Source organism: Triturus cristatus, chromosome 12 (assembly GCF_964204655.1).
Source record: "Triturus cristatus chromosome 12, aTriCri1.1, whole genome shotgun sequence".
In the NCBI taxonomy this organism is placed as follows: domain Eukaryota; kingdom Metazoa; phylum Chordata; class Amphibia; order Caudata; family Salamandridae; genus Triturus; species Triturus cristatus.
The window spans coordinates 779,044,755-779,057,894 of record NC_140595.1 but is presented as its reverse complement, the minus strand read 5'-3'; the positions used below and the strand labels follow the sequence as shown (position 1 = coordinate 779,057,894).

General features: G+C 53.0%; 1 protein-coding gene across 8 annotated transcripts in view; it reads right to left on the bottom strand.

The window, feature by feature from the left end:
* LOC146782810 (low density lipoprotein receptor adapter protein 1-B-like) overlaps positions 1-13,140 on the bottom strand; it is a 105,122-nt gene that overhangs the window by 67,417 nt on the left and 24,565 nt on the right. Inside the window, exon 1 of one of the 8 annotated variants that reach the window (XM_085636874.1) lies at positions 10,607-10,724. The exons of 6 other annotated variants lie outside the window; for them this stretch is intronic. The gene's annotated coding sequence lies outside the window, so the exon portion shown is untranslated. Of the gene's footprint in view, positions 1-10,606; positions 10,725-13,140 lie in introns of those variants that run through there. One more of the 8 variants, XM_085636878.1, reaches the window with a different exon arrangement.

The window sequence follows — 13,140 nt, the reverse complement described above, 5'->3', positions numbered from 1 at the left end:
ACTAGGGCAGCACGGAGCACCGCTGAACCAGGGCAGCATGGAGCACCGCTGAACCAGGGCAGCATGGAGCACCGCCCATACAGGGCAGCATGGAGCACCACCCAACCAGGGCAGCATGGGCACACCTGCGAACCCTTCATGGCCAACATGAGGGCGGTGTTTGTGTAGGGTGGCAGGGCGCTCTATTCACCCCTGCCATCACAGAGGGCCCTGTCACAGCACTTCTTCCTGTACCAGAGGCCTAGTCTCCTAGCGCTCGCGTGGGGGATCCCGCATTGGAGCATGGGCCGCCACTGGGCCCCACGGGCAGGTGAACTGGTTCTCACTAACACATGATTTAGTTATTTGTGGGCCTCCCGTGTCTGCAGGTCTTCAAAGTGAAAATACTGTTAGTCCAATCAGTTCGATACTATTAGTCAATACTATGGATGGGAGATGTGGGAGGGTGTCTGGCATACATAGCAAAGGGAACAGAAAAAGAGAAGAGAAATTGTGAAACTAGGGGAACAGAGAGAGGGACCAATAGAAAATGTGAGCATAAGAGAGAGAAAGATGAGAAACATAAAAGGAAATATGAGAAACAAAAGAAGGGAAACGTCCCAATCAATGGACCTTACGACGCCTGTGGCTCTGGGTGCAGGTGAATGGTAGACCTGGACACCTGTGTATGAGGCCAACACTCCCAGCAAATGAGGGGATGGATGGGGCACCAGTGGAAGGAGCCAGGTGATAGTGTCCACAGAGTAGACCAGGTGTATCATGACAAGTGAAGGGAATGATGGCGGTGCCCTGGAAGCTCAGCTGACAGAGCAGCATGGAAGTTGAAATCAAAGATGGCGGTGCCCTGGAAGCTCAGCTGACGGAGCAGCATGGAAGTTGAAATCAAAGATGGCGGTGCCCTGGAAGCTCAGCTGACAGAGCAGCATGGAAGTTGAAATCAAAGATGGCGGTGCCCTGGAAGCTCAGCTGACGGAGCAGCATGGAAGTTGAAATCAAAGATGGCGGTGCCCTGGAAGCTCAGCTGACGGAGCAGCATGGAAGTTGAAATCAAAGATGGCGGTGCCCTGGAAGCTCAGCTGACGGAGCAGCATGGAAGTTGAAATCAAAGATGGCGGTGCCCTGGAAGCTCAGCTGACGGAGCAGCATGGAAGTTGAAATCAAAGATGGCGGTGCCCTGGAAGCTCAGCTGACGGAGCAGCATGGAAGTTGAAATCAAAGATGGCGGTGCCCTGGAAGCTCAGCTGACAGAGCAGCATGGAAGTTGAAATCAAAGATGGCGGTGCCCTGGAAGCTCAGCTGACGGAGCAGCATGGAAGTTGAAATCAAAGATGGCGGTGCCCTGGAAGCTCAGCTGACGGAGCAGCATGGAAGTTGAAATCAAAGATGGCGGTGCCCTGGAAGCTCAGCTGGCGGAGCAGCATGGAAGTTGAAATCAAAGATGGCGGTGCCCTGGAAGCTCAGCTGACGGAGCAGCATGGAAGTTGAAATCAAAGATGGCGGTGCCCTGGAAGCTCAGCTGACGGAGCAGCATGGAAGTTGAAATCAAAGATGGCGGTGCCCTGGAAGCTCAGCTGACGGAGCAGCATGGAAGTTGAAATCAAAGATGGCGGTGCCCTGGAAGCTCAGCTGACGGAGCAGCATGGAAGTTGAAATCAAAGATGGCGGTGCCCTGGAAGCTCAGCTGACAGAGCAGCATGGAAGTTGAAATCAAAGATGGCGGTGCCCTGGATGGCTCAGCTGACAGAGCAGCATGGAAGCTGAAATCAAAGATGGCGGTGCCCTGGATGGCTCAGCTAACGGAGCAGCATGGAAGCTACACTGAAAGATAGTGGTCCAGCGAGAACTAAGATTACCAGATGACTCCACATCACCGTGTTTTTTTATTTTATACAAATGATTGTTTTCAGGTATCTTAGTTGAACTGGATCTACTGACCTGAAGCTAAAATACAACCCCAAGAATACACTAGACTGTTAAACGAAAACCCAGAAGTGGAACCCACAGCCTTGGTGACGTTATGCACAGGCCAGGAGCAGCATCAGTAGAGAGGGGGGAGATGCTTCCTTGTGCACTTTGTGCTGCTCACCCTCCCTCTCGGTGCTGACAGCTGCCTCTATTAGCAGAAGGGTGACTGCCTGCAGCACTCCCTGTCATGAAGGTGATTTCCAACCAGACATCAGTGTTTGCAGCCAAGAGCGCTGAGCGTGCATGGACCTGCAAATCCAGATATAGATTGGGAAACGTGAAACTATAAATCTCAACACGCTTAAGGATTGTGGGTGACGGCCCAAGGAAGAGTAGCTAAAAGTCACCCATCAAACAGGTGGTGAAAGAGGGGTGCTTCAAACCTCCACGACTCCAGCCCTGCGTATGTGGTAGTCTGATAAAACATCAAAGCTAAATATAATGTGTAGACAGAATATGGAGTCAAAACATACCATGGGCCAAAATATCATGATGGTAAGAGCAAATAGGCAAGTATAGATTCACTCATGGTACATATACGTGGAGCTAAGTATAGTAAAACGTTGCTTACCGGTAAAAACGTACCTTTACGATATTTCTGTACTTTAAATCTTGACACGATATTTTCTCCAAATCATTTTTTTTACTCAATATTTTGTCAAAACACTGTATGCAATGTGTTCTGTGTTCCCGGTGTCGGGGTCTTACAACCCACAGATGGCGTGTGCGCCTTCCTGCATCAGTGTGTGAGACTCCCCATCTCAATGCCGGTGTAGCTTCGTCACAGCCTACCTGTACTGGTGTGGCCCGACCACATCCTTGTGTTTTAACCCCAGTGTCGGTGTGCTATTCCAGTGTCAGTGTGCCCCTCTCCCAGTGTCTCAGTGTCAGTATGTCCCTCTCCCAGTGTTTCCCTGTCTGACTGTCTGTATGCCCCTCCTCCAATCATCTCCCTGTCTCAGTATGTTTGTTTATCTCCCAGCATCTCCCTGTCAGTATGTCCCTCTCTCAGCGTCTCCAAGTCTCAGTATGTCTAGCTCCCTTTGCCAGTGGCTCCCGGTCTCAGTGTCCGTATGTCCCTCTCCCAGTGTCTCCCTGTCTCAGTGTCAGTATGTCCCTCTTCCAGGGTTTCCCTGTCTGACTGTCCGTATGCCCCTCGTCCAATCGTCTTCCTGTCTCAGTAGGTTTATCTCCCAGCGTCGCCCTGTCAGTATGTCCCTCTCCCAGTGAAGTGTGTTCCCGTCTCAGTGTCAGTATGCCTGTCTCCCAGTGTCTCCCTGTCTGTATATCCCTCTCCCAGCGTTTCCCTGTCTGTGTCAGTATGTCCCTTTCCCAGTGTCTCCCTGTCTCAGTATGTTCCTCTCCCAGTGTCGCCTGTCTCAGTGTCAGTATGTCCCTCTCCCACTATCTCCCTGTCTCAGTGTGTCCCTCTTCCAGTGTCTCCCTGTCTCAGTATGTCCCTCTCTCAGCGTCTCCAAGTCTCAGTATGTCTATCTCCCTTTGCCAGTGTCTCCGTGTCTCAGTGTGAGTGTGTCCCGCTCCCAGTGCTAGTGTCTCCCTGTCTGTGTCAGTATGTTCATTTCCCAGTGTCTCCCTGTCTCAGTGTCAGTATGTCCCTCTCCCAGTGCCAGTGTCTCCCTGTCTCAGTATGTCCCTCTCCCAGTGTCTCTCTGTCTCAGTGTGTCCCTCTTCCAGTGTCTCCCTGTCTCAGTGTCAGTATGTCCCTCTCCCAGTGCCAGTGTCTCCCTGTCTCAGTATGTCCCTCTCCCAGTGTCTCCCTGTCTCAGTGTGTTCCTCTTCCAGTGTCTCTCTGTCTCAGCGTCAGTATGTCCATCTCCCAGTGTCTCCCTGCCTCCGTGTCAGCATGTCCCTCTCCCGGTGCCAGTGTCTCCCTGTCTCAGTGTCAGTATGTCCCTCTCCCAGTGCCTCCCTGTCTCAGTGTGTCCCTCTTCCAGTGTCTCCCTGTCTCAGTGTCAGTATGTCCCTCTCCCAGTGCCTCCCTGTCTGTGTCAGTATGTCCCTCTCCCAGTGTCTCCCTGTCTCAGTGGCAATATGTTCATTTCACAGTGTCTCCCTGTCCCAGTGTGTCAGTATGTCCCTTTTCCAGTGTCTCCCTGTCAGTATGCCCCTCTCCCAGTGTCTCCTTGTCAGTATGTCCATCTCCCAGTGTCTCCCTGTCTACGTGTAAGTATGTCCCTCTCCCAGTGATTCCCTGTCTACGTGTCAGTATTTCCCTCTCCCAGTGCCAGTGTCTCCCTGTCTCAGTGCCAGTATGTCTCTCTCCCAGTGAGTCCCTGTCTCAGTGTCAGTATGTCCCTCTCCCAGTGACTCCCTGTCTCAGTATGTCCCTCTCCCAGTGACTCCCTGTCTCAGTGTCAGTATGTCTCTCTCTCAGCGTCTCCCTGTCTGAGTGTCAGTATGTCCCACTCCCAGTGCCAGTGTCTCCCTGTCTAAGTGTCAGTACGTCCCTCTCCCAGTGCAAGTGTCTCCCTGTCCCAGTGTGTCATTATGTCCCTCTTCTAGAGTCTCCCTGTCTCAGTATGTCCCTGTCCCAGTGTTAGTATGTCCATCTACCAGTCTCCATGTCCCAGTGTGTCAGTATGTCTGCCTCCCAGTGTCTCCCTGTCAGTATGCCTGTCTCCCAGTGTCTCCCTGTCAGTATGTCCCTCTTCCAGTGTCTCCCTGTCTCAGTGTGGCCCTCTTCCAGAGTCTCCCTGTCTAAGTGTCAGTATGTTACTCTCCCAGGGTTTCGGAATGTCCGTATGCCCCTCCTCCAATCGTCTCCCTGTCTCAGTATGTTTATCTCCCAGTGTCTCGCTGTCTCAGTGTGTCCCTCTTCCAGTGTCTCCCTGTCTCAGTGTCAGTATGTCCCTCTCCCAGTGTCTCCCTGTCTCAGTGTGTCCCTCTTCCAGTGTCTCCCTGTCTCAGTGTCAGTATGTCCCTCTCCCAGTGCCAGTGTCTCCCTGTCTCAGTATGTCCCTCTCCCAGTGTCTCCCTGTCTCAGTGTGTTCCTCTTCCAGTGTCTCCATGTCTCAGTGTCAGTATGTCCATCTCCCAGTGTCTCCTTGTCTCCGCGTCAGTATGTCCCTCTCCCAGTGCCAGTGTCTCCCTGTCTCAGTGCCAGTATGTCTCTCTCCCAGTGAGTCCCTGTCTCAGTGTCAGTGTGTCCCTCTTCCAGTGTCTCCCTGTCTCAGTGCCAGTATGTCCCTCTCCCAGTGCCTCCCTGTCTGTGTCAGTATGTCCCTCTCCCAGTGTCTCCCTGTCTCAGTGGCAATATGTTCATTTCACAGTGTCTCCCTGTCCCAGTGTGTCAGTATGTCCCTTTTCCAGTGTCTCCCTGTCAGTATTGCCCCTCTCCCAGTGTCTCCTTGTGAGTATGTCCATCTCCCAGTGTCTCCCTCTCTACGTGTAAGTATGTCCCTCTCCCAGTGATTCCCTGTCTACGTGTCAGTATGTCCCTCTCCCAGTGCCTCCCTGTCTCAGTGTCAGTATGTCTCTCTCCCAGTGAGTCCCTGTCTCAGTGTCAGTATGTCCTCTCCCAGTGACTCCCTGTCTCAGTGTCAGTATGTCCCTCTCCCAGTGCCTCCCTGTCTCAGTGTCAGTATGTCTCTCCCAGTGAGTCCCTGTCTCAGTGTCAGTATGTCCTCTCCCAGTGACTCCCTGTCTCAGTGTCAGTATGTCCCTCTTCCAGTGACTCCCTGTCTCAGTGTCAGTATGTCCCTCTCCCAGTTCAAGTGTCTCCCTGACTCAGTGTGTCATTATGTCCCTCTTCTAGAGTCTCCCTGTCTCAGTATGTCCCTGTCCCAGTGTTAGTATGTCCATCTACCAGTCTCCATGTCCCAGTGTGTCAGTATGTCTGTCTCCCAGTGTCTCCCTGTCAGTATGCCTGTCTCCCAGTGTCTCCCTGTCAGTATGTCCCTCTCCCAGTGTCTCCCTGTCTCAGTGTGGCCCTCTTCCAGAGTCTCCCTGTCTAAGTGTCAGTATGTTACTCTCCCAGGGTTTCGGACTGTCCGTATGCCCCTCCTCCAATCTTCTCCCTGTCTCAGTATGTTTATCTCCCAGCGTCTCCCTGTCAGTATGTCCCTCTCTCAGCGTCTCCAAGTATCAGTATGTCTATCTTCCTTTGCCAGTGTCTCCCGGGCTCAGTGTCCGTATCTCCCTCTCCCAGTGTCTCCCTGTCTCAGTGTCAGTATGTCCCTCTCCAAGGGTTTCCCTGTCTGACTGTCCGTATGCCCCTCGTCCAATAGTCTTCCTGTCTCAGTAGGTTTATCTCCCAGCGTTGCCCTGTCAGTATGTCCCTCTCCCAGCGTTTCCCTGTCTGTGTCAGTATGTCCCTCTCCCAGCGTCTCCCTGTCTCAGGGGCAGTATGTCCCTCTCCCAGTGTCGCCTGTCTCAGTGTCAGCATGTCCCTCTCCCACTGTCTCCCTGTCTCAGTGTCAGTATGTTCATTTCCCAGTGACTCCCTGTCTCAGGGTCAGTATGTCCCTCTCTCAGCGTCTCCAAGTCTCAGTATGTCTATCTCCCTTTGCCAGTGTCTCCCTGTCTCAGTGTGAGTGTGTCCCTCTCCCAGTTTCTCCCTGTCTCAGTGTCAGTATGTCCATCTCCCAGCGTCTCCCTGTCTGTGTCAGTATGTTAATTTCCCAGTCTCTCCCTGTCTCAGGGTCAGTATGTCCCGCTCCCAGTGCCTTCCTGTCTCAGTGTCAGTATGTCCCTCTCCCAGTGTCTCCCTGTCTCAGTGTGTCCCTCTTCCAGTGTCTCCCTGTCTCAGTGTCAGTATGTCCCTCTCCCAGTGCCTCCCTGTCTCAATATCAGTTTGTCCCTCTCCCAGTGTCTCCCTGTCTCAGTGTCAATATGTTCATTTCACAGTGTCTCCCTGTCCCAGTGTGTCAGTATGTCCCTTTTCCAGTGTCTCCCTGTCAGTATGCCCCTCTCCCAGTGTCTCCTTGTCAGTATGTCCATCTCCCAGTGTCTCCCTGTCTCAGTGTAAGTATGTCCCTCTCCCAGTGATTCCCTCTCTACGTGTCAGTATGTCCCTCTGCCAGTGCCAGTGTCTCCCTGCCTCAATGTCAGTATGTCTCTCTCTCAGCGTCTCCTTGTCTGAGTGTCAGTATGTCCCACTCCCAGTGCCAGTGTCTCCTTGTCTCAGTGTCAGTATGTCCCTCTTCCAGTGACTCCCTGTCTCCGTGTCAGTATGTCCCTCTCCCAGTGCCAGTGTCACCCTGTCTGTGTCAGTATGTCCATCTCCCAGTGTCTCCCTGTCTCAGTGTCAGTATGTCCCTCTTTCAGTGACACCCTGTCTCAGTGTCAGTATGTCCCTCTCCCAGTGCAAGTGTCTCCCTGTCCCAGTGTGTCATTATGTCCCTCTTCTAGAGTTTCCCCTTCTCAGTATGTCCCTGTCCCAGTGTTAGTATGTCCATCTACCAGTCTCCATGTCCCAGTGTGTCAGTATGTCTGTCTCCCAGTGTCTCCCTGTCAGTATGCCTGTCTCCCAGTGTCTCCCTGTCAGTATGTCCCTCTCCCAGTGTCTCCCTGTCTCAGTGTGGCCCTCGTCCAGAGTCTCCCTGTCTAAGTGTCAGTATGTTACTCTCCCAGGGTTTCGGACTGTCCGTATGCCCCTCCTCCAATCTTCTCCCTGTCTCAGTATGTTTATCTCCCAGCGTCTCCCTGTCAGTATGTTCCTCTCTCAGCGTCTCCAAGTCTCAGTATGTCTATCTCCCTTTGCCAGTGTCTCCCGGTCTCAGTGTCCGTATCTCCCTCGCCCAGTGTCTTCCTGTCTCAGTGTCCGTATCTCCCTCTCCCAGTGTCTCCCTGTCTCAGTGTCAGTATGCCCCTCTCCCAGGGTTTCCCTGTCTGTCTGTATGCCCCTGGTCCAATCGTCTTCCTGTCTCAGTAGGTTTATCTCCCCGCGTTGCCCTGTCAGTATGTCCCTCTCCCAGTGAAGTGTGTTCCCGTCTCAGTGTCAGTATGCCTGTCTCCCAGTGTCTCTCTGTCTGTATGTCCCTCTCCCAGCGTTTCCCGGTCTGTGTCAGTATGTCCCTCTCCCAGCATCTCCCTGTCTCCGTGTCAGTATGTCCCTCTCCCAGTGCCAGTGTCACCCTGTCTGTGTCAGTATGTCCATCTCCCAGTGTCTCCCTGTCTCAGTGTCAGTATGTCCCTCTTTCAGTGACACCCTGTCTCAGTGTCAGTATGTCCCTCTCCCAGTGCAAGTGTCTCCCTGTCCCAGTGTGTCATTATGTCCCTCTTCTAGAGTTTCCCCTTCTCAGTATGTCCCTGTCCCAGTGTTAGTATGTCCATCTACCAGTCTCCATGTCCCAGTGTGTCAGTATGTCTGTCTCCCAGTGTCTCCCTGTCAGTATGCCTGTCTCCCAGTGTCTCCCTGTCAGTATGTCCCTCTCCCAGTGTCTCCCTGTCTCAGTGTGGCCCTCGTCCAGAGTCTCCCTGTCTAAGTGTCAGTATGTTACTCTCCCAGGGTTTCGGACTGTCCGTATGCCCCTCCTCCAATCTTCTCCCTGTCTCAGTATGTTTATCTCCCAGCGTCTCCCTGTCAGTATGTTCCTCTCTCAGCGTCTCCAAGTCTCAGTATGTCTATCTCCCTTTGCCAGTGTCTCCCGGTCTCAGTGTCCGTATCTCCCTCGCCCAGTGTCTTCCTGTCTCAGTGTCCGTATCTCCCTCTCCCAGTGTCTCCCTGTCTCAGTGTCAGTATGCCCCTCTCCCAGGGTTTCCCTGTCTGTCTGTATGCCCCTGGTCCAATCGTCTTCCTGTCTCAGTAGGTTTATCTCCCCGCGTTGCCCTGTCAGTATGTCCCTCTCCCAGTGAAGTGTGTTCCCGTCTCAGTGTCAGTATGCCTGTCTCCCAGTGTCTCCCTGTCTGTATGTCCCTCTCCCAGCGTTTCCCGGTCTGTGTCAGTATGTCCCTCTCCCAGCGTCTCCCTGTCTCAGTGGCAGTATGTCCCTCTCCCAGTGTCGCCTGTCTCAGTGTCAGTATGTCCCTCTCCCACTCTCTCCCTGTTTCAGTGTCAGTATGTTCATTTCCCAGTGTCTCCCTGTCTCAGTGTCAGTATGTCCCTCTCTCAGCGTCTCCAAGTCTCAGTATGTCTATCTCCCTTTGCCAGTGTCTCCCTGTCTCAGTGTGAGTGTGTCCCTCTCCCAGTGTCTCCCTGTCAGTATGTCCATCTCCCAGCGTCTCCCTGTCTGTGTCAGTATGTTCATTTCCCAGTCTCTCCCTGTCTCAGTGTCAGTATGTCCCGCTCCCAGTGCCTCCCTGTCTCAGTGTCAGTATGTCCCTCTCCCAGTGTCTCCCTGTCTCAGTGTGCTCCTCTTCCAGTGTCTCCCTGTCTCAGTGTCAGTATGTCCCTCTCCCAGTGCCTCCCTGTCTCAATATCAGTATGTCCCTCTCCCAGTGTCTCCCTGTCTCAGTGTCAATATGTTCATTTCACAGTGTCTCCCTGTCCCAGTGTGTCAGTGTGTCCCTTTTCCAGTGTCTCCCTGTCAGCATGCCCCTCTCCCAGTGTCTCCTTGTCAGTATGTCCATCTCCCAGTGTCTCCCTGTCTCACTGTAAGTATGTCCCTCTCCCAGTGATTCCCTGTCTACGTGTCAGTATGTCCCTCTCCCAGTGCCAGTGTCTCCCTGCCTCAATGTCAGTATGTCTCTCTCTCAGCGACTCCTTGTCTGAGTGTCAGTATGTCCCACTCCCAGTGCCAGTGTCTCCCTGTCTCAGTGTCAGTATGTCCCTCTCCCAGCGTCTCCCCGTCAGTATGTCCATCTCCCAGTGCCCCCCCCCCCCTCCCCCTCTCTGTGCCAGTACTACGGCACCCAGAGCGCTCTGGGCATCATGGGACGTCATTGACAGATGTCTGCCCCTATGATGCACTGTGGCCTCCAGGGAGAAAGAGAAGTGAATTGTGGTACAGCCCATGGATGACGGTCGGCCTGCAGCATCATGGGCGGTGAGGTGAAGGATGGCGGCCCCAAGGGGCATGGAGCGGTGAGTGACACAGGACCTTATGAGAAATATGGTACCAGGACTGCCAAGTGAGCCACGTCCTCCTGCCTGACGCCTTCAGCCAGTCCTGACAAGAGTAAATGCTGGGACCTCTGAGCCCACATTTCAATGTAAAAGGCGCAGTGAGACCCAGAATGCCACGTGCGGTTGCCCTAACGATAGGACGGGTTGGAGATGCCACGCCCACCCGCCACGCCAATCATATGGATAGTTTATTGCGCAATCGACAAATAAAACAAAGATGGCAAGCATGTAAGTGTGCCTTACTCCATGTTGTTCATGCAAAGCTACAAGTTCGCCGAAATATCATTGGCGCAAACCTCTGAACCTGAATCAAGCATGGTGACGCCGGGATACTTTCCACTTAAACCAGACTAAGGAGCAGACACTACAACCGTGCACGAGAACCGAAGGAGCTATACTCACGCGAGCTCCGAGAAAGCGCCTTGAGGGCTGGTTAGGGGTAGCAGCGCCTCATACAAATACTAAAATACAATATTCGGGGCCACGTGGCAGCTGCAAGCAGCGCCCATATACGCTCGGAGTAGGACTGGAATACTACACGGAAAAAGAAAAGCAAATAGGGTACCGCAGCCACTGGAGTAATTCAATCCAATGAAACGTGGACAACTGCCTTACCGTCTCCTGTAATTCCAGCGGCGCTCTCCGCCTTTCAGCATCTGGGGCGCCCTTTACTCCAGAACGGTGCTTCCCTGCTCTACCGGTCTTCTGCTGACCCTCCCTTCCTCCTCCTCCGGCCCCTCCCCTCAGATATTTTAAAAGTAAAGCGGCAGTAACCCCTCCCCACAGGCGGGGGCTGCCGGCCACCGCACACAGCACAGCCCTCCAGCCCCTCCTGGGAGCTGGGAGCCTGGCTGGTAGTTTACTGTAACCATGCCAGCAGCCAGGAGGGCTCTAGCAACGGAGGGCTCCGCCAGCCCTGGGGTGAGACCGCTCCCAGCACACTGCGCAGAACAAACCGGGGGCTGTTCAGAAGCACTCGGGGGAGGCCAGGCCGAGAGGGCAGCTTGTGATAAACAAACATGTGCAAGGAAAGGGGCGGGCCCGACCGGTGCTCTTATCACAGGAGCTACATCCATAGGGGGGGGGGGGGGGGGGGTCCAATGAAAAATACATCTGGGGAGAGGGTCGGGGCTGACAGCAGGTGCACTTGTAGAGAGAATGGTTTATAACATGGATTCCTTCTATTAGTAGAGCCAGGCTGGGCCTGTGCTGAGCTGTTCCCATCAGGGGAATGTTTCTAGGACCAAAATCACTCCCCCAGGAACAGGCTGAACCGGTGTGTGTGGGCGTGTGTGTGTGGGGGGAGGTCTTTCGAACATGAGTGTCTTAACATCCACAGACGGAGGTGGGAGGGTGAATGTTTTCACAAAAACACAATGTCTTATCAATTCTTGGGTACACCGGGTCCTCTGATCTCAGAACCCCTCCGCCCCCTTCAAGAGGGTACAGATAAGAGTTCTTAAGTGTGGGTGCACATTGTATGGGGGGTCTCCGAACTCTAAGAAATGCGTGAAGCATTTATTTCACACCCAGAGCTGACAAGGCAGGCCTTACTCTGCCCTCCAGGGCCTCCCCAACAGTCACCCTGGGTCACCGTGACTGGGGGATATTGAAGGAACAAACATGACAAGTGTCCCGAAATACAACATCTCCCGGAAGTAGATGCAAATATTGAGACTGATAAGTGCATTCTGGGTTGGCGAATGACTGCACATTAATTAACAATCATCATCTCTTATGGGCCTCCCTTGTACTCGCCCAAACTACACATTTCCAAACTTTGGGTGTCCGCACTGGGTGCCAGTAAACATTCCCAGGTTCGGAGGGCTCCCCAGATGATGACAAACTCTCCTTCCACTCGGAAACAAGCATTGGCAATGCCAAGAAGTCTGGCTTTACAAGAATGTTCCATGGCATGTAAAGCATTACAAGTAAATAGCATGGTAAGGAATATGTATTTGAATTTGTGTGGCAGCAAAGAGCTGTAGAAATATATCGTTGTAGGTTAAAAGGTCAGATGACAGTTGCACTGCCAAGCCAGACCTAAAAATCCATGTACCTTAATGACTGCCCTCCTCCCATCTGTGCTCCTGCCAGACCTTGTTATCAAAGACAATTTAAAAGCATAATACTGGCATGTGTGTTCCCCTGAAAGTTCAACCTCAGGTTACTGGATAAATGAACACAATGCTCCCTGCTGTGTGGAGGGCAAGCACTTTTTTTGTGGAAGCACACAACTTCTGCCCAATCAAAACACGTACTCCTGGCTCCCAACATGTGGGCGGAGCCAAAGCCCCTTTCTAGTAATGATCACAGTATTGTCTGGTGACAGCTGCGTTGTCAAACCAGACCTAATCAGGGGCGCAGGCCCTTCGGGGCACTGGCGAGGAGGAAGGAGGGGTGGTAGTGAAGAATGCTGAAAAGAGAGCGAAAGAAAGAGCAAGAGAGAAGGGACTGCTGAAGACACAAAGGGAGGGGTGGGGAAAGAAGGGGTGTAGGAACAGCTACTGAGTGGAGAAGGGACAAGCAGAAGGAGCTGGAGCTGCTGAGGAGAGGGGGGGAGGGTAGCCTGGAGATAGAGGAAAAGCAGAGAGTGGAGGGGCTGCTGAGAACAAAGAGAAGGACAAAGGAGTACCAAGGGAAAAAGCAGAGAGTGCAGGAACTGCTGAGAAGAAAGAGAACAAAAACGACAAGAGAAAATGAAGGTGTGCAGGAACTCTAAGGGGAGAGGGACTACACAGAATCTGCTGAGGAGAGAGATGAGGACAGAGGGACATAAAGGCGAGAGAGAAGGAAAGCATGCCGGGACTGCTGAGAAAAGGCAGAGGGAAGGACAGAGGAGAAAAGGAAGGAGTGAGTGCAGGAACTCTAAAGGGAGGGGGGGGACAAATAGCAGGGACTGCTGAGGAGAGTGAGCAAAGGCCAGGAGAGAAAAGGAAAGAGTGCAAGGACTGCCAAGAAAAGGGTAGAAAGAGAAGCGTACAGAGACTGCGAGGAGAAAGAAGAACAGAGGTGGAGAAAAGCTAGGAGTCCAGACAGAAACAGCTAAAGAGAGGGGACAAGAAGGGAGTGAGGAACTGCTGAGGGGGGCAATGAAGAGTGTGCAGGAACTGATGAGAGAGGGGAGAAGAAGTGAGTGCAGGAACTGC